Source organism: Dermacentor andersoni, chromosome 1 (assembly GCF_023375885.2).
Source record: "Dermacentor andersoni chromosome 1, qqDerAnde1_hic_scaffold, whole genome shotgun sequence".
Taxonomy (NCBI): domain Eukaryota; kingdom Metazoa; phylum Arthropoda; class Arachnida; order Ixodida; family Ixodidae; genus Dermacentor; species Dermacentor andersoni.
In genome coordinates, this window is record NC_092814.1 from 140529800 (window position 1) to 140555547 (window position 25748).

General features: G+C 44.0%; 1 protein-coding gene across 3 annotated transcripts in view; it reads left to right on the forward strand.

Moving 5' to 3' along the window:
- The window catches only part of LOC126546058 (G-protein coupled receptor dmsr-1-like), a 1011142-nt gene that overhangs the window by 147944 nt on the left and 837450 nt on the right, over nt 1–25748 (forward strand). The window lies entirely within an intron of this gene.

Here is a 25748-nt window from a genome sequence, read left to right on the forward strand (position 1 = left end):
GAAGACGGCGTGCTTTCATGCCGCATCCGTCCGTTGCGTGCGCCAGACTGGGCCGCGATCGCCGGCTCACCCTCGCACGCTTTCAGTCACACATAGAGCATACGGCGCGCGGCGGCGATTTTATCGCCCGTGGACTTCATACGGAACCTCACGGCAACGGCGATGCTGTCAGCAGAAATGCGCCTTGAGTGTCCATACAATTGCAATCGCAATAAAATATAGCAACTTTCTTTGAAAACAGCAGATTTTGTGTCCGCCATCCATGTTTTTGTTGAGTTCAACCGATACTGGCAGAGAATTAGGTTAGCTGCTGAGAATCTTATACGATGTTCATAATTATTGAAACCATATGGCTCTTGCCTTTTTACAGTCGTTAAATAGTGAACAAAGGCGGAACTGAAATAAAAAGGCAAAGTAACCCGATGAAGCACATTAAGTCCTAACTTTATATCCTAATTTCACTCATTATGTTGTTGCCCTGGAAACAAGCGAATTTAATTGCGAACCCACGTTCTTGGGTCCGTTTCAGCAACAAATGAACGATGCGTTTTGAACACCGACTTTATAGCTTGAACCGTGTTCAATGTGTCGCTATTTCATGCGCTCAGCATGAAGCCTCTGCTCTCAGAAGCTTGCATTTGGAAGACATGGCGGTGGGGATGGTGTTGCAGCGAGCGGGATTGGCCTTCCTTTCTTGGCCGACAATTGCTCTCACTCACTATGTTGTGCGCTGTTAGCACGGGCGTTTCACCAAGCGATCATCAACTCGGTGTCTTTGAAGAAGGCGATCAACAGGTGTAAATTTCCGTTCCTGATTACTCCAGGCCATTCAGGAAACGCGACGTCTTGAAAACTCGTATGCGGCAGAACCCTTATGTGTACGCTGTGAAGCAACGCCTTTCTGTTGACATCAACCTGCGGACCTAACAGGACAAACTGTTCCAACATCACCGATCTCACCGCATAATACAAAAAACAAGGAAGCTTATTGTCCAGTCATTGAAATATATGAAGGTTTTGGGTTGATCGTGCTAGTTTTAACGCAATACGGGAAGTTGGGCGCTTCGCAGGTAAGCCCTTTGTCACACACTGTCGATGTGGAGGCTTGCGAAGCACAAAAAAAAAAAAGAAAGAAAACGTTGTGAATTGGATTCTTTATCTCCTGAAAGTTCTTCAGGCCCTAAGTTTTGGGGCTGAGGACACGCATAGTGCATACACGCGATATTCGCTATCAGATGTCTTAGAGTGGCAGACGTAAAGGTGCGAGCGCAAGTGTCTTATCTTTTACTCCCTCCTGACGCATGTAACTTTCGCGATGAGGAAGTCACGTCAGTCATCTTCAGAGTATCCTTGTGTATGCATACGCGAAACAAGTTTTTCCTTAAAATTACAGGAGTATACTCATTGTGCTTCTCCCTGCAAAGGCGTGAAGACCCTTATAGAACACGTTTTTTAAAATGTGGCGTACCTGGCGCTTTTCTGCGCTTAGCGTGGGGACGAAATCGCCTGAAACGCTCATGTATAGATGTCTACGCCCCTTCTCAATTCGAATGTTTAAGAATTGGCTTGTTCTTCTACGGTTATATAGCAAGTATTGATGTGTCAATTCTGAATGCTGCTGGCATATGTGATCAATGTCGCTAAATAATGGGAAAAAAAGACTCTCCTCGTAAACCAACCCAGCGGAAGCATGCGGGCAATGGAGTTCAATACTCACGCAGATTCATGAGGAGGACTTCGTAAGGTAATGATAACGTCGTCACATATTGAATACAAAATACGTCAGAACGCATAAGGGCTAAAGATTTCACAGCTATTACCATGATCGTACTACATACTCATCAAGAGACGCAGTTTTTTTACAGGAGGGGGGGGGGGGGGATGCAATATTGAAATAGAAAGAGCTACTGAAGAGTCTTTTTATCTAGCAGTAAGCTGTCCAATGAGCTGATTCTGTACTATTCGGTACGAACTTATTGCAGACTACCGACGAAAACGTGCAACGGAAAACGCTAACATAACTGGAATGATTCGCTGTAGTGTGAAGCCAGTGAGATAAATGTAAAATTTATTTAGTGCAGCTTAGCTGCGCGTGCCATTTCTCAGTCAGACGTTGTTAGCAAGATAGTACGCCAAAAATGCTAGGAATCAAAATGGAAAGTAATCCCGGGGCGATCGACAGCTCTTGTTATGAGTAAAAGTAAAACTCTTGATGATTCATGTGTTACTTGTTTTGTATGTTCAAACTAGATATATCTGCGACTGACAGAGAAACGCATTTAGAAAGGTTTATACCAAGGCACTTAAATAGTACTGAACGGTATGCTGAGCCCACTCAAGCGCACTCGTGGTGTTGTCGGGCTCTTTTCGCCGGGGTCTTTTCATCGGAACGGGAAGTCGCTCGACGACATTTGTTGAGAAATGCGCGAAACGATTCCATTTCGAGCGTCGCGTGAAAAGGCCGCCTTTCTTCGTCCCTCATTCGCACACCGCAGCACTTGATTTTATATTTGCTTTTATTAGAACGCACAAAAGCGGTCTTCTCGGAGGCTCGCTCTTAAGGTTCGCGAGCATGGAAAGAAGCCGAGGCTGTCACGGCCAGCGAGCGTCGCTTCCCAATAACCCATCCCTGCTTTGTGTAGACATGCAAAAACGAACCTTCAGAATGGAAGAGCTCTCCGGCGGGTGAGTTTCAAGCACTTGTTTAAAACTGTCTGCTGTAACTTTAGCACTTCTTGCTTCGCATGTTTGGTTTCCTATAACCACGAAAATGATATTCCAATCGTATTTAATTCGCCTCGTACTGCTTGTCGACTATATATTTAAACACCACGCAGAAAAGTGTCAGTAGAAATAAGTAAACCAAATTTTATTTTAATACCCAAAATAACGACCTCGGACAGTTTCGCTCTGATGCGTTATTCCATAGAACACGAGTGCGAGCTATATAAACGTAAATACATGGAGGTTAACCAGAGGGTATCTGCAGCTGGCTACTCTGTACACTAAATTGGATGTCCTAGAGCTGGTTCTAGGAGCAGCAGCTGTTAGTATGCTTTGTTTTTTCCCATTATTTAAATTACCTGCGACAAGAGATTGTTCGGCGACGGCATATACACGGAGCTCCCCATTAATTTCACTCAAAGCCTGAGAATTAGAGAGCACCTACTACGGCCACCAACAATGTGAACGAGAAATTATAACTTCAAGCCGTAAGCCGTGAAGTGAGCTGTAAAGAACAGACCTTGCTGAATGGAAAATTTAGCGTTTATATTTGGTCGCGCAAATTCGGAGTAATTCTCATGTCCACATCAATGTTTCTGTATGATGCGAGCTATTGTAGATATTGAGAGGCTGATGAAAAGTGGGAAGCTTCACAAATCCTAGCGATGCAATTATTACTTTTGAAAGCCTGCCTGATAGTCAGCCTGCCTGAGCGAAAATTTTGCACTGATGGCACATGCAGCAATGAAGGTCCAGCGTATCCGCTTGTTTACCTACATTTAGAGTTCAATGCAAATTTAAGGAGTGTCGTGTTTCTGCAGAAACGACCGCAGAACAGCACGCAATGATGAAAACGACAAGATTTATTGCGATGAGTGAACCTCCAATAGATGGGTCGCGTGCGCATATTCAGTCACTACTTGAGCTCCTAAGCTACATGTATAGGCGAAATGAACAAAGTAAGGGCATTGCGAAAATTTGTGAGCTTATACAAGTTGCAGGGACTTGGGGTTCTGAAACTACATTTCAGTGGATTCCTAGTCACACCGGCATATGTGGAAATGAACTAGCCAACTTATTGGCTGAGCAGGCAGATGAACACTGATAATGCACCGTACCGCTCTTCATTCAAAATGTTAGGAACGTAAAGCGGGCACCCATTAAAACGAACTCGACGAGGGTGTGAATATTTGTTCACCTTAAGAGGAACGCTTTACCTGGGGAGCACGTGTTGAAATGCATAGTAACGTAGAAATGGAAAGGACGCGCTGCATGAGCTGCATGGGGGCTGCTGTGAATCGCGCCCACGCGTCACCCACGCGCGGCCCCTCGCGATCTCCCGATTAGGGAGGCAGTCGCGCCACACTTCGCTTTGTTTGCAATGTGCCGCGCGCGACAGATTGTCCACACCAGCTACGCTACTCACAGCATTCTCTTCTTAATATAAACCGTGTGCCTATATAATCATAAAACAAAATACTGACACGCGAAATGAAAACACGTATAGAGCTGTGTTCAAATTTCACATTAGGGAGTATCATAATCGTCGGCGAATTTTTTTAGCTGGTTATTCACCTTTATTCATCTAATAAATGTGTCCGCTTTATATAAGATCCCTAGCCGATGCGGTATCAAGAACTGCGATATGTGTTTTAGTGCAAAGTTACTGATTCGTGAGTCGTAAGTCATAGGCCATTTGTAAACATGGCACCTTAATTTTTTTACATACCCATTTTTGAAAACATTTCCAAAAATAATACCAAGGCCTGAATCAAAATGGTGTTTCATTGAGTCAATAAACTTCTTTTCTCAAATGCAACAAATTTCATTCAAGTCAGTCCACTGGCTGTTTCAGCAATGAATTTCTGCGTTTTACATGCATTTAAATAGGGAAATAGGAGCTGGGGTGCTATGCAGGATGCGCCGAGTTTGGCGAAACTCGGGATCTTCACGAGCTCTGGCGACACCCCAAGATGAAAGCACAAATGGTACCGAGACACAGTTTATCTTTCGAGAAGCCTCCAGTTTCATTGGTTTATCTCGATTCACTCTGGGTGGCTATCATTCCTTGGGCGTTGCCTTCTGGGCGGTCGACAAACTGGGGCTCACGTGATCATACCGTCGGTGCATGGTCGCGCCTTCTTTCACTTGTTTGTCGTTCCACCGAGTGCATTACACGCACAAGCGAGTTATAAAACAAATGCATTTAATACAATATTATTAGTTAGTTTAACGTGGTTTAAAAGCATTTTAAAGCTTACAAGATGTACACTGAATGTGTATTCGACTAATTTGTAATTTAGTACGCTTCGCATTATACCACGAGGGAACGCTGTGGAGGCGTCATCACATACATTCATCGGGTGAGCATGGCGGCTAAACATCGAAGAGGCCCAGTGTAAACAAACTCGTACAACGAGCTTGCAGTGCGCGACGTAGTGATCAGGCTCGACGATGACCACTATTTCTTGGATAGTTCTGTTCCTCCGTGAGCAATCTTTCCGTGCACCCCGAAAGACTGCGAATAGCTTAGGCGATTTTACAGATCGCAACGCGTACTTACTGTTCACGGCACAATCCTGAACAAACAACTTATCCGGTGCTGCTTCTGTGAGTGCGCTGAGTTCCTCCACTCTGCGTGACTGCGAGCGTCACGAATATTGCATAGTGTGTGCAAAAGGAAGACAGCCGATATAGCTACGATGCGACAAGGAGGTGGTGCCGACGATGGATCTCGCAACCAACACAGTGACGGAGGCATCGACAAACTGCAGATAAGTATATTTCTACTGTTTCATATTTAGCATAATAATAGTGCACGGATTAAGTCACTTTCGTAGTAACGAACTGAATGTCCTGCAGTTTAAAAAAGGCATTGAGAGCCGATGAGTGTTCGTGCTTTTACATGTGCGTGGGCCCGCGAAAATATGGAAAAAATAAAGGTAACCTTCACTAACTTAGTGATATAACAGAAGTTCATCAGTGACATTCAGCCCGCAGAATCTATGGAAGAGTATCTTTATCCAGGTGAAATATCAATAGCAGGTACTGATATAAAGCAGGAAACTTATACAAAAATTTCATGGGTTGAACAGCACATGGGAGGCATTACCGAATTGTGATCGCCACGTTACCGATATCCTTGAAAAATGTTTAGAATCGTTGCATTCTACCGGTTATGCAATATGGGACATAAACCTGGAGGTTAACAAAGAAACTTGAGAAGTCGAGGACTGTGCAGAAAGCGAAGTAACAAAAATTGTTGGAGGCAGCATTAAGGCAGGAAGACAGTGGCGTAGTAAACCGTGGCAACTAATATGCTAGTTGAGATTTAAAAAAAAAAAATGGGATCGGTGGGCAGGCCATGCACATCTTCAATCACTTGTTGCCAATTTATAACAGGTGATTACATAAGCGTGACAGAATGGATGTCAAGAAGAGAGAACTGCAGCCGAGGATGGTAGAAAATTGCGTAATGGGACAAAAATATGATGTTTGTAGGCATAGGATGCAATCAGCTCGCATAAGACGGGATTGTAGGGAGCGCCATTGATTTCGCAGTGAACAAAAATAAGTTTGTGGTGCTGACAGTAGAGACTCGTGAAGGTTCGGGGACACGTCAGCTGTTGGCACACTAATAAACATTAAAATTGGCTCTGAAAAATACAACCCATTATGAAAAATAAAGCAATGTTGTCCCGACAAATTGTTTTATCATGCATACACTAAAGGCTTCCACAGTCAAGGGCAGTTAGTACCAATAGTGCAATGAGCATTTTTATTTGTAAATAATGGTTTATATGCGGTTGATTCATTCCAACAATCCACTTTTTTTGCAGCAAAACATTCTGCTGCTGGAGGCACTCAACCGCCCGGTGGCAGTAGGCGAGCGCCAGGCACATGCTCTTGAGAGTGTGGCAAGGTCCAGAGGGCTGCTCTGTAACAGTAGGATCAGTGCACTCACTGCTTTCCAGTCGAGCCCCCAGAACACACCTTATAAAGGAGCTTTCAGTTTATTATTTTGTTTATTATTCAAGAGCATGAATAAAATTATTGCAGTAAACATTGTGCTGTGCATATTGGGACACTTGTAACATGCACTTTATGTCTCTTCAAAATGGGCAAACACATAAGACAACCTGGACCGTGTAAATGAAAAAGACACTAATGCAGCATACACGTCATTGTGCTGTTTGTTCTTTCTATGTGCAAGAATACAGTGGGTGTTGATTAGCCACAAGATGAACGGTGTGTGTATTTCACAATGAAAAGACAGGAAACGGCATGACCTTAATAATGCTATCACCTATAGACTGTGCACATGAATGCAACACTCCCCGATTTAAACGTGCCATTACATGCATGTTCGATACCACATGTTCTTTAACAATGTCATATATTTGCATGTACTAATTTTCACACAGCTTAAGCGCATGCATAGCTCACTTGTGATGTATCCATTTCATAGGCCAAATAATTGTACACTTTGTCCTTTTGTGTTGTATGAAAAGCGGCATCCTCTAGTCGGATACAACTTCACAAGACAGGAGAGGCCCCGCCCAGATGACCAAAGCGCAGCAGCCGATTGCCTCCACATAGTCCCTCTCTAAAGAGCGGGTATTAGTGCGTCCAGCGGCACGACGTCAGTGTAGAGTGTGTGCCCATTGGTGCAGGCTTGTGTTCACCTGCCGTTGAAGTGCAGATTCTGCGGCCTCCTAAAGTTATATCTGACCATAGAATCACGTAATGCCTTGCACTGGTTGCATAGACTTTACCAACTTGATAGCACACAATGATCAGGAACAGAAATCTATAAAGGCACCCAAGCAAAGCTGGCTGGCCACACTTCTATTATGAGGGGCTGTAAACAGTTCTCACCAAATATTCCCATGACATCCTTGAAAAAGAGGTGGTGTTTGGCACTTTAGAATCAAAAACAGATTACAGTGAATGCTGTGTACCACGTTAAAACAAACTGAGCTTGGTTATCTGCACAGCATGTAATGAAAGCTTGTGCTTCACATAGGAAACAAAGTGCTCTGTCCAGTACAACTGTCGAGTTTGCTGTGGCACCTATTATGTCATTAGTGTCGACATACAAATTTTCAAAGGCGATTCATTTCACCATTATTTTTGTATGATGGTTCTTTCAATCAGTGCTTGTATTACATGAGCAGGTGGGTTTGAAAGCAAAGCTTTGTTTGCAAACCTTCAGACTTCCATAATTGTGTGGCAAGGCACTGGCATGGTGTCGAATAGCTTACACTTCCTCGGTCCTGCACCGAAGAGGCCCAATGCTCTACTTGAAGTTGGACCGCACAATTCGACGGCACACAAAGAAGAATAACACACCCAGCAGAGCGTTCTGCTGTGTGTATTTCTCTTCTTTGTGTCCCGTCGAATTGTGGTGCAATTCGAAAAATGTCAGGAATCGCTGAGAAAATCGCTGAGAAATTCGTCATATAACAGCTGTCGCTTTCAAAGTTGACACGGAGTCTTATATAGCTAAAAAACTATATTTGCGCTTTCGCATTGAATTTGAATGGCTGTTATTCGTTAGACGTCTCCCATAAGACGGCAGTCTGTCCTTTCTCAAATCATAACACATAAATCAAACAAAAGATGCATCAAGCTACGATATATTCGAATATATTCTGAAAGTTGTGAGAAAATTATAAACATTGCCGCTACAGCTGGTTGTAGCAGTGAGCGATAATTTAGGAATGCCATTGGAATCAACCGCTTTACGATTGTCCCCGGCTAGTTCAAAACTACTCGCTTCAGCGCTTCCTGTGCATTACTCAGCGCTGAGCGTCTAATTCCGTTACAGGTATTCAGATCCACGACCTTATCGTAACTCCAAAAACTCGGCTCAAAAGCGCTGGCGTGTGTGGGCGTTCATTAACCAAATGGGTGTGTCCCAATTTACCGCGCGATCGCAACCGTGTGATTTAGGGAAAAGTTGCGGTTGCGAAAAAGGTTGACCTGTGCTTTGTTTTAATCATTTCGACGACGTTTCTTTCACAGTGGCAAGATCCCACTCAGGCTTTGCTGGTGAGATCGTTTGCTCGGAGTACGCAAGTTTGTCTTTGCTTCGACCTTTAATTTCCGGAATGAAGACCGCGCGCGAGAGCGCGAGCACATCGGCGAAGAGCTTCGCGGCAGCCGCAAGGAAACGGCTCCTTCGTGTCATGGGTTTATCGTTTTCCAGTTTCCCTTCGCGCTCTCTATCTGGTTTCCCCATTGATCGATGCAACCACGCAAAGTTGATCCAGCCGCGGGATTACTGGCAGCATTTTAGCTATTATTTTTACTTTCTGTATTGCATTTGTTCCTTAGTTTTCTTCGAAACCAGTCGGTAAATTGCTGCAGAAGCGATGTTGCAAAAAACTAGGCAACGTACGGCGCTAAGATGAGCATGACTGAGTTTTTGTTCACTACAGCTGGAGAATCGGCGGCAAATGCCGACCTATGGCGGCTCCTTGCCTTTCAAGTTCAGTGCTGGCGCTCGTGGTTCCGTCCCCACGTACTCGCTATAACATAGCGAGCACTTCAGTTAGGCGCTCGAAGTAGACCGTCGATTAAGAGATGTCAAGCGGCTTTTTTATCTTTTTTTTGGTTGGATTAACCCAACAGTTGATGGGCCGCTTCTTGAAGTGCTTGGAGTTTTCATACGAAAGTGAACCCCCCCCCCCCCCCCCCCCTCCTCCAAAAATATATGCCTGGCTTCATTTAGCTCTTTGTAATTGTAGGTGGGTCTAAGTGGACACTTTACATGTCAGTAGCCAGCCGACGTCACCGTGAAATCTTCTGTGGCCTTGTGCTAACAGGTGTCCCAACTGTTGTTGCGGTACTCTTGCGAAATTATGACGTCTGTTTGTGACAGAGACAAAAAATTATAGCTGCCTGAAAAAAAAAACTTGCAATGCTTCAAACAACGTTTCCTGAGCAGGCATCTCAGCCGTACACAAGGCTTTGAATGGCTTCGGTATTTCCCAGAGTAGAATTGGGCATTAAAGATCACCTTTATTTCGCCAACCTTCAACCAATCGTAAATACGAGATTGCGAAAACGGTAAAAAAAAAAAAAAAAACAGAAAAATATCTAGAGTTGTCGCTAAGCGATTGTGGAGATTTGAGAAGCTACTAGTATCAGTTAGTCCAAAATCAAGAAAGGGGCTTACAGGTGGAATAGCACACTGTGGTATAAAGGTTATCAACAGGGATAAGGCGCCTCAGAAAGGCTGGCCCTTTCAACCGGCCACCACCGACAACAACCGCACGTGACGTCACTGTACTAACCCTTTAAAACTAACATGCCGAGGACGACGACGCCACCTTTAACGAAGGTAGGTCCTCCTATCGAAACGTTGGGCAGCCTTTCTGATGCGCCTTATCCCTGTTTATAACCTTTATACCATAGTATGAGTTAGAGAATTTGTGAGTACATCTTCAACATTGAAGTAAGTATGGGACGCGTAGCCGTGTAGTTTCTTCCTTGCCTGTTGACAGATGACAAAAAAAAAAAACCTGTTTGATTTTGTGCCAGGATTGCAAAGATCACATTGACAGTCACACCTTCTTTCGAATATCGTGACGGGAGACCAAAGCTGGTGGTATATGTGGGCCTGCGAAGGAAAGCAAGTTGCATATAAAGTGAGGATGCCTTCTTCACCAAGACTGAAAAAAAAAAAAAAATGCGACAAGTGCGCTCGTGTGAAAACGATGATCATCGTTTCTTTTTTTTTCTTCGGTGTTTGTGCAATAATGCAGCGGGAATCTGTGCTTCCTAGACAGAGTGTCAATCTGTGATTTTATTGTGAGGTATTAAAGCGATTGAGAAAAGATTTCTGAGGGAAACGTGTGAAATTGTCGAATGCGGGTGAAACGTTTTTTTCTTTTTTCAAGAGAACAGCGCCGCAGCTCACACTGCTTTGGATATGGCGTTATGTTGTTGGAGAACTTGGAACTCACCGATATCAGCTGTGGCGGAAATTGAGGGGGGGGGAGGGCAGGGAGGAAGCTACAGTAAATATTGTGGTGAAGTGACATGTGTGCTGATGAAGTACTGGCTTTTTAAAAATTCCCAACAAGAAGTGCTCCAAAGCATTGGGGCGAGTTTTCCAACGGAACAGTCATATATATATATATATATATATATATATATATATATATATATATATAGATATATATAATATCATGAGTAGCCAACAAACACTGACACCAAGGGGGAAATTACTTGTGCTTAATAAATGAAATATTGTAACGATAAATTAATAGAACTTAAAGTGGATGAAAAACAACTTGCCGCAGGTGGGAACAGAACCCACAACCTTCGCATTTCGCCTGCGATGCTCTACCAATTGAGCTACCGCGGTGGCGTTTTCCCATCCACTTTCTTGGGTATTTATGTGTACTAGTAGAACCCTGGGAGTGTTAGCCAGCGCCACCACTCACAGACCATGGCGGCGGACGTGAAACGTCCTTTTTGCCGCAGGCGTCACGAGAACGTGATCTTTTTGGGTGAAGGCAACTGGTCAATAAGCCCACATATGCGACCTGAAGGCATCAATGTTGCCGGATTCGAGACCCTCGTTATGTAATAAACGAGAAGAAAGGTTCGTTTCCCGCCTGCGGCAAGTTGTTTTTTCATCCACTTTAATTTCCATTAATTTATCGTTACAATATTTCATTTATTAAGCACAAGTAAATTCCCCTATGTTGTCCTTGGTGTCAGTGTTTGTTGGCTTCTCATGATATAACTTATAAAAATCGCGCCCGTCGGTTAACCCACTTTCTTCTTGTATATATATATATATATATATATATATATATATATATATATATATATATATATATATATATATTATTTTTTTTCAACTGTTCTGAAGACACAGCGTTGCTCGAAGTAGGGTTGTAATTCTCCAAGGTCACACACATCTGCTGCTTTTCTCTTCTTCTGAATATTGCAAGTAACTCATGTTTCTTGTACTTCATTACGTATAACCTCGAAAATACTATTGCCTAAACTAGCGACACATTCATGCTGTAGACGAAAACGCCAAGTACAATTCCTTGTTTAATTATTAAAATTGTTTGTTGCAACCGATAACTCTGTGAGGCACTCATTCCCTTTTGCCCCTGTATTATCTTGAGATTTTATATAGTTGCAAGAAAAAGATGGAAATATCATCATCATCAGCCTGGTTACGCCCACTGCAGGGCAAAGGCCTCTCCCATACTGCTCCAACTACCCCGGTCATGTAATAATTGTGGCCATGTTGTCCCTGCAAACTTCTTAATCTCATCCGCCCACCTAACTTTCTGCCGCCCTCTGCTACGCTTCCCGTCCCTTGGAATCCAGTCCGGAGCCCTTAATGACCATCGGTTATCTTCCCTCCTCATTACATCATTACATATCCTGCCCATGCCCATTTCTTTTCTTTATTTCAACTAAGATGTCATTAACTCGCGTTTGTTCCCTCACCTAATCTGCTCTTTTCTTATCCTTTAACGTAACGCTCATCATTCTTCTTTCCATAGCTCGTTGCGTCGTCCTCAATTTAGGTAGAACAATTTTCGTAAGCCTCCAGGTTTTTACCCGTACGTGAGTACTGGTAAGACACAGCTGTTATACACTTTTCTCTTGAGGAATAATCGCAACCTGCTGTTCATGATCTGAGAATGCCGGCCAAACGCACCCCAGCCCATTCTCAATCTTCTGATTATTTCAGTCTCATGATCCGGATCTGCGGTCACTACGTTCCCTAAGTAGATGTATTTCCTTACCACTTCCAGTGCCTCGCTACCTATCGTAAACTGCTGTTCTCTTCCGAGACTGTTAAACATTACTTTAGTTTTCTGCAGATTAATTTTTGGGCCTACTCTTCTGCTTTGCTTCTCCAGGTCAGTGAGCGTGCATTGCAATCGGTTCCCTGAGTTACTAAGCAAGGCAATATCATCAGCGAATCGCAAGTTACGAAGGTATTCTCCATTAACTCTTATCCCCAATTCTTCCCAATCCGGGTCTCTGAATACCTCCTGTAAACACGCTGTGAACAGCATTGGATTGATCGTATCTCCCTGCCTGACGCCTTTCGTTATTGGGATTTTGTTGCTGTCTTTTGGAGGACTACGGTGGCTGTGGAGCCGCTATAGATATCTTTCAGTATTTTTACATACGGCTCGTCTGCACCCTGATTCAATAATGCCTCCATGACTGCTGAGGTTTCGACAGAATCAAACACTTTCTCGTAATCAATGAAAGTCCCGTCCTTTCTTTTTCTTTTTTTTTCCCGCCTTACTTTACTTTTGTCCTCGCTCTTCTTTCCGTCTTTACTTCCCCGTTCCTTTCCCCTAGTGCAGGGTAGCAAACCGGAGGTTTTAAGTCTGGTTAACCTCCCTGCCTTTCTCTCATTTGCATCTCTCTCTCTGTAAGGGTTGGTTATATTCCGCACATTTTTCTATCACCTGATGAATAGTATGAATATGGTGTATTGTTGTGTAGCCTTTAACCAAAGGACCTGCGTGGTCCTTTGGTTGACAGAAGTCTAAGGTGTTCCTGATTCTATTTGCGATTACCGTAGTAAATATTTTGTAGGCAACGGACAGTAAGCTGATTGGTCTATAATTTTTCAAGTCTGTGGCATCCCCTTTCTTATGGATTAGGATTATGTTAGCGTTCTTACGAGATTCCGCTACGCTCGAGGTCATGAGGCATTATATATATATATATATATATATATATATATATATATATATATATATATATATATATATATATATATATATATATATATATATATATATATATATATAATATATATAAGCCAACAAACACTGACACCAACGACAGCATAGGGAGATTACTTGTGCTTAATAACTGAAATCAAGAAACGATAAATTATGGGAAATGAAAGTCGATGAAAAAACTACTTGCCGCAGGTTGGAAACGATCCCACAACCTTCACATTTCGCGCAGGTTGTGATTGTGTGTGTGTTTGTATATATATATATATATATATATATATATATATATATATATATATATATGTGTGTGTGTGTGTGTGTAGAGAGAGAGAGAGAGAAAGAAAAGCAGATATTTTGCGATTTCCCGTCCCCCTACTTTAGAAAAAGTTGGTACCCCACTGGTTTTAGTTGATTTCCAAAATATTTAGAGCGAAATGTGCGCCGTTTAATTAATTTTTTTCCGTCCGTTTGCGAACTTATTTTTTTTAGCAGTTATATGCTTAAAATCCTTAAAGATCTCGAAGTTCGTTGTCTATAAAACAGCAGTGCCTCACATAACAATCAAGCAAAAATAGTTTCGTTCATATAGGCTGAACAAGCGTTCGCGCTCCCAAGCAGTTTTTAGTACGTTGCCTTTACGTGCTAATATAAACGAAGCTCACTCGATAAATTTTTTTTATTTTTTTAACTGAAAAAAGGGGGAGGGGCAAATCATTGCAGGAAAGAAACAGGGGAAAAGTATGAAGTACATTTCCCTTCAATGCAGCAATAGCAGGCTTATCAGCAGTACTATCTAAGTGCGTATCTAAGTGTGCTGATAACGTTTGCGCATGGACATCGCATAAGACTCTAGAGGTTGTCAAACATTGTCTGTAGGAAGCTTTAAATGCAATAAGTGGCTGTTTAAGGCCATGGGGCATGCAGATATCCTATGCCGAATCAGCGGTTTTGCCCTTCACGAGAAAAAAAGTAAGAAATTTCGGTCTTTCAACAGACGGCCATGAGATATAGCTGGTTCGGAAACATCGTTTTCTCGGCATGATTTTAGACCACCAGCTTCGATGGACTCATCATTTTACCGCACTGGAGGACCAAATTAGTTGTGTGATAAATGTTCTCTGCAAAATCGCAGGCATGAAGTTGGGTGGAACAACAGCATCCCTGATTCACGTCCACTCAGCCCTTGTCCGTCAGAGAATTGCTTACTCCGCCCCTATATTGCACAAATTATCTACGATGTCCCTCCACCAGCTAGAGCTGTTGGAGGCTCGGAGTGTGTCTAGGAATCCCGCAAGCTATCTAGTCACCTGACTATTGCGGAAGCGCGCGAACCACATTTCACCGTAATTCGTAGCTCGGGAACATGCCGGCATCTATTCAGAATTTCTACCCAGCATTCTGCGCACCCCCTTATTTCAATGATAGAGAATCACCCGGGTGTACAGATACATACCATATTTCAAGAGCATAAATCACAAAATCCACGATCTGTTTTTTGGCACTCAGACCTCTGCTACTCATCATGGCTTCTACAGACACCGAAAACAGAAATGTCAATCGAAGGTCCTAAAAATAAAAGCGACGTTTCCACATTAGCAGTCTACACGGACGGGTCTGTAATCAAAGCAAGTGCGACTGCAGCTTATGTTATACCATTCTTACACGTATAGCGTACGCCTGTCGATAGGACGCACGTCGTCACCAACCATAGCGTAATTAGTGGCAATTCTCTAAGCCACTTATTTTATCAAAACGTATGCGGCACCAAAAAGTGGGTAATTAAGAGAACTGCAACGCATAGTAAGAGAACTAAAGAAGGACTTGAGTGTGTCAACGTGGTTGAATGAAAACACTAACGTATCGATTCTTTACGAAGTCGACCCTCAACGCAAATACCAGCTGGGTGTAGAACTGTACCGAGACACTAATTCATCGACTGCGCCTTGGGATCTCATACACCAAACATTTTTCTATACAGATTAAAACGGGCTTCTTCCTCGGCTTGCTCCTGTGGCCACGACGATGAGGATGTTCGCCATCTCCTCCTCGAATGCTCCAGACACGCGACGCAAAGACGGCAGCTAGGACAAGAGCTACATTCCATAGATCCTCACCGACCTTTCTCACTCGCACAATTACTGGGCCCATGGCCATCAAATAAAACACAGCGAAAGGAATCGAAAGCACTCGAACATTTTTAGAAAGATACAGGCATCCTTAAAACGTACCAGATACTGCACTTAATAGACACACAATTTAACTACATCTTGCTTTTATTATTTGTAATTATTAGCGCTTGTATATTACGTGTCGTACTCTTTTGTATTCTGTGTTGAAACTCACTCTTGACTGTCATGTTCTTTGAGTGTAATATTTTAACTCTGTAATTCCTCATCTGTTCGCATGCTCATCGCAGTCTACATCGTGGCCGCTTGTGTTACATTGCGTCTTTGTTTACAAACTCATGGTAGTGCGACTTGCCTTAGGCTTTTATATTTATATGCTCGCGGACTGTGTGCTGTGGATTTATGACCCGGTGACATCGTTTCTTTTAACTTTCCTACTACATATTTTTATATATGGTTAGTTTTCCTATGACAAAAGGAGTATCCGTCACCATTATAGGGTGACTACATCTGTTTCTCTTGTTTTCATTTCAATAAATAAAAACAGGGAAGTGGGCTCGAGATAGGAAACGTCATCAGCGTTACTGTTTCGCATGCGGAATTTATTTTATTCGCTGCTATGGTTATGCGTACTGCTGAAAAAACAAGCCTAGCTTATTACCGGTGTTGCCACGAACCCCCTTGCTTCGCATATTGCAGCGAACAGGAGCTGGGAAACACTACAGAACAACGGCGAAAGCAGGAGCTGTGGGTGAATGTATGCTATCGAGCGAGTCGGTTTCGTTTTTCCGTGCAATCGGCCAGATGGTGGATGGCGTTTTGTTGACAGTCGATAGGCGGCCGGCGCTGGACATTTTGAATATCCCTTATTCTTTTGTTTCCCCCGAAGAAACAGAAAGCGCGGAATTGGACACCAACATCACCGGCAACGGCAGAAAATAAGATGGGGTGATGAAATTAGAAAATTCGCAGACGCAAGTTGGAATCAGCTAGCGCAAGACAGGGGTAATTAGAGATCGCTGGGAGCGGACATAAAAATAGGCTGGTGATGATCACAGGCTTGCTCATGATGTTTCCAAAATAATATTAAAGCAAAAGCATTCTCTTCCTGTTCATTTATACTTCGTGTTGGTGCTTGGTAAAGTCATCAAACAATGAGTGTAATAACGCTAGCCAATGGAGATCATTCTGTTGCGTTAGGAGAATTTATAAAATATAAAGTATACTGAAACCTCGAAACGTGTATACATGATGTCCTGCAATCCTATCATGCGCGTGTGCTAATGCCACTGTGTACAGTGCAGTTCAAAGGCTTTGTAGCTTCGTGCTGCGTTCATGTGGATGGCAATTTTCTTTTTCATGAATCTTGCCTCGCACTGCGGGTTTCCGCATGAGTGATTTGCCATATACACTGTAGTTACTGCGCTAAGTCTTTATGAGCTAGTAACCTATTTTTGTAGTATCGCGCTTGAATGCCTCGGCAACCAAAACAAAACAAGAATTCTTGTTATTAGTTGGGTTCATATAAAGAAACCGATGGCTGTGATACTGGCCGGCGCTCTACCACTTTGCACGACCGCATTGCATCGTCCTGAGGGAAATGTCACATTACATCGTTAATCTTGCAAAGGGGAGGGCAAAAGTGGTTTGGAAAAAGGAGACTAGACAGGAAAGACGCTTACTTGCAACTGAGTGTGTTCAGAGAAAACGAACCGCCACCAGCGTCTTTGAACATGCGCTGACATCGAATTATATTGAACAAAATTTAAAATTTAGAAAGATCACCTAACAAACGAGCAGTCATTACTAAATAATCACAAACTAGTGTGGGTACAAGAACATCGGCACTTGCAAAAAAAGCTTAAGTGAACAATATTTTTAGAAATGCATTGGGGGGAACAGTAACATGGGTGCGTAGAAATTTCAGTTATGAGCGAGCAATCTTAATTTAGCGAGTAATCTTAATAATCGGATGAACTGACGGTACACTAATAAACAAGTGATGGTGAGCGTTTATCTGACCAGCCACGAGGATTTCTCTTTGAGTCTGCCTTTGGATCTTCTTACGATCTTGGTTTTTTCGAAATGTTCTGTAAAGCCACATTCCCTGCAGTGCGCAGGAAGGTGCGCTGCGTTGCGCAGGGCCTTTAAAGACGACGAATGTTCTCTTTAGCTTGTCGCGTAGATAGCGCCCCGCCTGCCAGATGTAAACTTTCCACATTTGAGTGCTACCTTATATACCACTTCAGCGGCACAGGGGACGAGGGGCTTAGTGGGTTTCTTTTCATAGGCCTTGTTCTTTTATTGGCTGTTTGAAAGGGTACAAAACCGAGAACGCTTGAGAGGGGCTCTGAATACTAGGTCGACGCCGTGTTTTTGCCCGATCCCTTTTAGGTTGTGCGAAATTGTGTGGATATATGGAATCAGAACATACTTATTTGGCATCTGGCGTGGCGTTGCATTGGGAAACACCTGAAGCTTCTTTAAAAGGGTAGATCCCACTGCAACTAGCACACTCGAAGCATATCCCGAGGCTCTCATACGATACAATTGAAGGTCAAGACTATGGCCAACCCTGTGTACACGTGACTTGGTCAGGGATGACTTGAGTCACAATGAAGCTCTACCGTCTTTCACCAGTTTGGTGTGGGAGGAGTAAAATGGTAGAATCGCCTTCTTAGAGCGCGACATATATTCCGAACAAAGGTGTTCGTCGCAATTAAAATATGGCGGTAAATCTGAAAATTGGAGTGTTCCATTGTCAGGAACTTCTACATTGAAAGATAAAGACAGCCAGCATTGTTTAACTTTATTCTGCGCTCGTTCAGCTACTGCAGTGCTATTGGTATTATGTGGAATAAATAAAATGACATGGAAACCATCCACTTATCTATCAGCTTTTCAAACATTGTCCTGGCTCAGTTCTTGCTCAAGAAAACGGTAACATTTGGCTAAGAAAATTTCACCCTGAATGGGTGCCCCACACGAGCTAATACGAATGCCCTTTTTTTGTATGTCAGTCTTATTGGTAAAGTTACCAATACGGTAGAGGTGAGGTAGCACTCCGGTAAGCAATTTGTAGTTTTCTAACATTGCGGGAAGCAATTGATCCATACGGCGTTGTTTCGCTTCAGAACCGCTGCCTTATCGCGGCAGAGGGTTTTCTTGAGCTGTTGGCCTGCTGGCCGTGGTTAAGTTGGAGTGGGCGCAAAGACTGCGAGTCGAGATGGCTGGTTGCTTCATGTGCGCTGTCTTCCCGCGCGCGTAGTTTTGGAGATGTCCTAATCTCAAGTTCCGGACACGTCTGGAAGCGAGAGGCAGCCCGAAGCGTTCGTTCCTCGAGGCCGCGCGGCTCTGCATCACGGCAGCGTTGTGACAGCGAGTGTTCGCACTCATCGAGTGAGATACGTTGATGTTTTGTTTCCCTGTACGCGTGATTGCATGCTTGATATGTATTTAGTGAGCGAATGTTTAATGCAATTTGTACAGCCCATAAAAACTACAAACATTCATTCGTGTAGTTGACTCATTATGGTGGCGTAGTGGGCATGGAGTTGCGGAGAATCATAAAGAATGGAGAATCCCGGCCGCGCCGGCCGCATTTTTTCTTTGGAGCGGAATGCAAAAACACCTGCGTACCGTGCATTAGGTGCACGTCGAAGAATTCCATGTGGTTGGAATAAATCTGAAGTCCAACTACGGCGCGCCACATAATCATATTGTGGTTTTGGCATGTAAAAACCCAGAATTAATACTTTTTTCGTGTAGTTGTATAATATGCTGCTATCGCTTTCAGTGCTTCGACTTTAGAGAGAAAATGCGACTTTTTTTCTGTAACTTATGGTGCCTGCTAGGAATAATTTGAAATCCATTAAAAAAGAACAGCAAACTACAGTGAGTCTTTCGGCTCTGAGCTCGGTTACTGCGACAGCATTCCGCGAAAAAAAAAAAGTAGGGGCGAGCATGACATTGGGCATTGAGCCTTCGCAAGACAACCTCCTCTGACGCCGTTCTCTCTCAGCTTTTACTTGGATAATCATGAGAGATATGCGCACTATGCGTTGAATTTTGGGATCAGTACGCCAAGCATGACTTGGTTCGTGGTAGGCTCGAGGGTCCCATGTCGCCGAAGTTGCGGCCACTCACTTTCTACTCGATTACATTTGATGTCTTGAGCGGCTTCGATACCCGAAAGCGTTGCCGTTACAACGACAACACTCATCATAATCATCACCACTGTCATGGCCGAATCGTTTGTGCTCCCGACGCCGTTTTTACGACTATGACGATGAAGACTTGCACACGAGTAAACCATTTATGCAAATATAACTTCAATGCGATGTGCACAGCGTGCATCGTAGTCCGCTGCAGGATTGCATATTGTTGCCTCTGAAATATATGCACAGACGCCACTGCTCTCAGAGATTGCGTGCAGCGCATAACATTGCACAAATTAGCAAGTGCTGTTGCCGCGCGATAGCGCTCTGGATGGCGCGTACGGTTCCCAAGAGCTCGTTGAATCAATATTGTAAATTCGAATTGCGATGCTAAGCAAAAATTTATTTTAGGCGCGTATTTCGTTACCCTGAACGTGTTTCGCCCCCACTCTTCTAATATATGATGTGTTGCTGCAGCTTAGGTTTTCCAACTCTAGTACGAAACCTTGACATCATGCGCTGTTATGTTAACAGGTCTGTGTGCTTTAGATATATCAAAGGGCCTGCTATATTTTTGGAGGTATTGTGCCGTGATTTATCGTTGGATTACGCAGAACAGACATGCCTTCACTTTCACCATTATGTGCTCAAAATTTTGTTCTCTCTGAGCTGGGATTTGAAATATGTGCAGCGTGAGCAAAGGAGTGGCCCTGATGGACAAAGTTTTCTTTCGGCCTATGGCGAGATTGAGGCTGAGGATAAGGATGCAGCCTATTGAGGATACATTAGCGAGGATGCCAACAATGGTCGTCGTGAGGGTGAGAGAATGGGCGGACAAAGCAAACCTAGTTTGGAGCACTTAACTGCTGCTGCAGTAAGATATATTTGACTGGCCTAAGCATATATGAGTAAGGAATCAAGCAACCCCTTCGCCAGCTTGCAGGTGCACAAAGTGACATTTACTGAGCAGTGCACAGTTTTATTTAAGCCAACACCAATCTTAAGCATTCATTCTGTAAACATCCGTTCAGTGGTATGACTATAGTTAAATCACGTGTAGAGGCGTGTGGCATTGAAGCTGCTTAGGAATGTCATTTGTATGTGTGCGGAATGTAACTGTATGTGCCTATATAAGTGCATGCAATAAAGCGAATAGCTTTGTTTTCACTTGTGTTTGTGGTGGTCGGACTTTCACCACCGGTACAAACGCGTAAATTCAAAGAGCGCGTGCTCTCGAGCGACCGAGATGAGAGGTGTATTCGTCACCGGGCGCCACCTATTAGAGCTGTTTAAAACAAACTTGCTGTTACGCGAGAGATTTAGGTATATGAAGGTTTCGGCGCTGTGGTGGAGCCTTCGGGAAGGACAGCCCTCCTCTCTCCATGTGGAGATGATGGGAGAGGAGCACGGCAGTTGGATTCCACGCCCGCGCTCGTGCAGCTGGAGGCAACACACATATCACGACACGGCTCATACGTATAACCACCCATACTACCCTATATCGATCGGCTGGTTAATGCAAGGACACAATGAAACAATAGACATCACCTAAATATCATCCCTGATCCTTTTAAGGACGAGACATACAGATACCCGAAAAAAATATTTTCGAATCGAGTGTGCAAGGTACACTGATAATGGCATAATGAACGAAAACCAAAATATTTTGTGGAAAGATTTTCAGCAATAGCCGTGCAACACCAGACAAAACACTGGAAGTGGGCTTCACTTCAAACCACCCAGAGTTTTGTTTGGAACTTGTACGGAGAGCTCTTGGTATATGCAAACCATAGCTGCAAATTGCGTTTGCTTTACATGGCGTGTGTGATGACGCTGCAGCTGGTGATCTTGGATCAGTATGTCTCCTGTGACTTCTGTCTCAAAATGATCAGAAGCACAACCTAAAGAAGAGCCTGACAGCCATCACTCATCAAGTCTCTTGGAGGATAAGCCTGGGGTACTTCAGTACGCATGATGATGCAACTCTACCGGACGCTGTTTCTCGGGTATCTGAGGTACAGCTTGGAAGTGCTGACCAATACGTGCAGAACTAACGTCCATACACTCGAAAGTGCTCAGGCTCAGGCGCTTAGGGCTTGCCTAGGGCTGCCACGATGTACATCAACATCTGAAACCATTGCGATTTCGCATGACTACCCAGCCAAGATTCACATTGTTATGGAAGCGCTCCGAGCACACGTCAGGCCCCTTGCTCACGCCCTTCTCCACTATCTCACCTCACTGCCAGAAAACCGACCACGTGCGTCTTTTTGTCAGATGATACTGCCTTATCGCGTATACCTGCCATCAGATTGCACAACTGCAGCGAGAGTTTTGTTTCCCCCTTGGTGCTTGGCTCAGCCACAACTTCGACGAACAATATCTGAGATTCGAACGAAGGCACAACTCTCATCACCAGCTCTCAAGGAACTTTCGTTGCTCTTGCTGTACGAACAATACAACGATCATACCCATATATGCACTGATGGTTCAATCACCGTGGACGGATCTGCAGGATCAGTAGTTTTTCCTGCGAAAGCGACCGCCTTCAAGTTCAAGATTTCGCACCAGAATACATCGACAGCCGTGGACCTTGCTGCTCTTCGTAGCGCACCACGCATAATTCAGGAGGAACTACCTCAAAAGTGGGGTATTTTCAACGACTCTAACTTCAACGACTATTCAACGACTTTTTCCGCCTTACGCCGTGGACCCTATGAACAACTAATGCTACAAATACGAGCGCTCCTTCATCGCCTCGTCGAGCAATGACACGACGTCACATTTCAGCGGCTCCCTAGCCACTGTGGCATAATGGGTAATGAACAGGCCGATGAAGCTGCTCGAGCTGCTCATGAAGACGGTGTGCAGGAGCCAATCCCGCTGTCAATAACAGATGCAGCAGCGCAACTTCGAGTGCTTGCAAATGATGCTTTACTATCGTTGTTGAACCCACCTAGTTTCCAGCACACACGTCTACATCGACTGGACCCCTGTCTGCAACTTCAGCCTTCACCTGGACTATCCTAAACCGAGACAATGGTACTTCACCGATTGTGGCTTGGTGTCGCATTTACGAAGTCGTTTGCTTTCCGCATCGGATGGGAGGATAGTGCTGTGTGTTACCACTGCGGCGACGACGAAACTATCGAACACGCTCTTCGTCATTGTCCCCGATACAGCGTACACAGGCAGTCACTCGCGACTGCGCTGGCGTGTCTTGACGGCCGGCCGTTTTCGGAGCAGACAGTCCCGGAACGTCTACCTATACAATCGTCACACCACAAGACAGTGAAGGAATTCTTGAAATTTTTTACGTTCGGGTGGCCTATTGGAGAGACGGCAATTATCATGGATGTTAACGACCTTCCCTACATTTTTGTTTTGTTTTGCTTTTTCTCTCCGCCTCCTGTTCTTTCCATCTTTAATTTCCCCTTAATCTTCCCCCAGTGCAAAGTAGCAAGCAAAAATGTCATCCGGTTAACCTCCCTACCTTTCCCATCCCGTTTAGCTGCTCTCTCTCTCTCTCTCTCTCTCTGTGTGTGTCTCAAAAGAAAGCGAGTCGTGTGCCTAACTTCTAACTCGTCCTCCTTTCCTGCTGCATTCTAAATGACGCCTGCAGCCTGTCATTCACTGTTAACCGAAAACATTTAGCAAGAAATTTCGCACTCAATACCCAAACTCAGAAAAGAAAGATCTTTCATGTGTGGTGCCTGTAGGCAACGCTCGTTCCAAAAGGGATATACGCCTTCAAGAACATCATTCATTGAATAAAACGAATATCTTTCCAGATGCGTTCGGCTATTCACTTACATTGACAATCATCGTCTACCGTTTCTGCTTAACTTTGTTTTTTACGTTTTATTTTGTGTGTGAATTGACCGTCGCTGTGGTGCCAGATTTCTTTATTCTCCCATTACGGAATGCACTCGAAGTGACTTAGGCATTGCGCAAACAAACATGTAAATAACTATTCCTTATTATTTAACTCCTGTTCAGCTAGAAATCATGCGGTATGATTTACTTTGCCATTTCTTACCTTTAGGTTTGAAAATATATGCCACTATTCTTTAAGAATAACTTAAACTCATCTTAAAACTTATTGTTAGCAACAAACAGGGACGAAGAATAGAAGAAACACAAGGACGAGCGCTTGACTACCCAGCGCTCATCCTTGTGTTTCTTCTATTCTTCGTCCCTGTTTGTTGCGCACAATAAGCTTTAAGATGAATTTGTTCCAACTAGGCCGACTCGCAGTCTTGCATAACTTAAACCTTGTTGATTAATAAAGATTCAAGACCCGTGCAAGGTTGCCTCGTAACTCAGTGTCCATTTTCTGGCCGAGCTACAGAACTGTGCGCAAAAAGCTTGTGCTGAGGTACAACGTCCTTTTCCACAATAATTCAGAGTGGACGCACGCGCTGATACCCATCACAGAAGGGTGTAAATTGGTCCGAATAAAGGCGGGCTACAAAAACTGCTATCGCGTACTCTGCTCACGCCATCAGACTAGAAAAGAACATTGCCTTCACGTCCTATACATTTGGTCGATTGTCGAAAGGGACAAGCGAGCCGCGCGGGCTCATCATCGCGTGAGTTGACTGTGGTCGTCACAGTTTCAACGTTGGCATTGTTTGTTTACGCATTGAGCGATACGACCAGACGAGCTTGCCACCATCCCGGCTCCAGAGTGCACTTGTTCCTGGCTATATATATATATATATAAATATTCTCATTTGAAAGAGACGGCGTCAAAAAAACACAGCGGGTGGGGCGTGACAGGGAAAGCGGCGAAGTGCAGCAAGATGGAGAAAGAGGACCTCGCAAGTCGTCGTGATTCGAGACTGCTTGGGCGTCGAGGAAAACAGCCTCTTCGCATCGGCTCTTTGGTATGATGTTCATAGCCCGAAGTATCTGCAACTTGTATATTTGTTGTCCGCTTTTCAGTACGATGGTCACTGTCTGTATGAGCTGTAAAAAGAAAGAAAAAGACAGAATAACCATTCACGCGTGGAACCCGGTCACATGTGCCGTGTGTCGTATGGTGTGCCAAGAGTTCCTGTCAAGCCGACATGTCATAGTCTGGCCGTCCCGCGCCGCATACCGAGGCTTTATTAAATGCGTAGGAACGCGAGGATGAGTTCGAACCGAGTGATTGCCTATAGTGCCATTCAGCCTGTCTGCTGGCGTGGCTTATGAGGAAAGGCGCGACCGGACGCTCGATTAGCGGTCGCGCATCGCTGAGTTTTGATTCGAGTGAAAAAAAAAAAAACGCAGCCGAAATGCAACTGCTTTCGCCGCATTTCGCGCGCGACGCTCACGTATGGCCACTTCGGAGTGAGTGTAGTTTTTTTACTCCTTAGGTAAACTAGATCATTCACCGCCTATAAATCTGCACATTCTAGCTGACACAAAACGCCAAAGATCAAGCACATCTACTTGTCTTGCCGCTGTCAGAATTTAAGAAAAGCATACTGATATCTACGGATGCTCTTCCATGCCCGTGTTCATGGGCGCAACAATGCTTAAGTACTGTAACTTCATGCTATATTCGGATGGTTGAAAATTTTTCCTTTCATGAATGCTTCAGTACGAACTTGCTGGAAAATATTAACGACCTAAAGCTCTGTCAGTCATAGCGTATACCGAAATATGGCTTGGCTCGCAAATTGAAGACGGGGAACTTCTTTTGGCAGCCCTTCGTTTCTAGATCTATTGTTACGATCGTAGCGAACGTCTGCGCGCCGGTATTTTGTTAGCAATACGCAAATATTTACCTTCTCACAATATTCTATAGTTGCGACCAGCTTAGGCTTAGAGACTATCAGGAAGCAGTTATGGACTTATTATACTCCCAGTCTTACGCAGGGTTTATTTATTTATTTATTTATTTGTAAAATACCTTACAAGGCCCCTTCTTGGGGATTGAGTAAGGGGGGCATACAATCAAGTACATACAATTAACAACAATAACAAATGAAAACAGCAGGCAA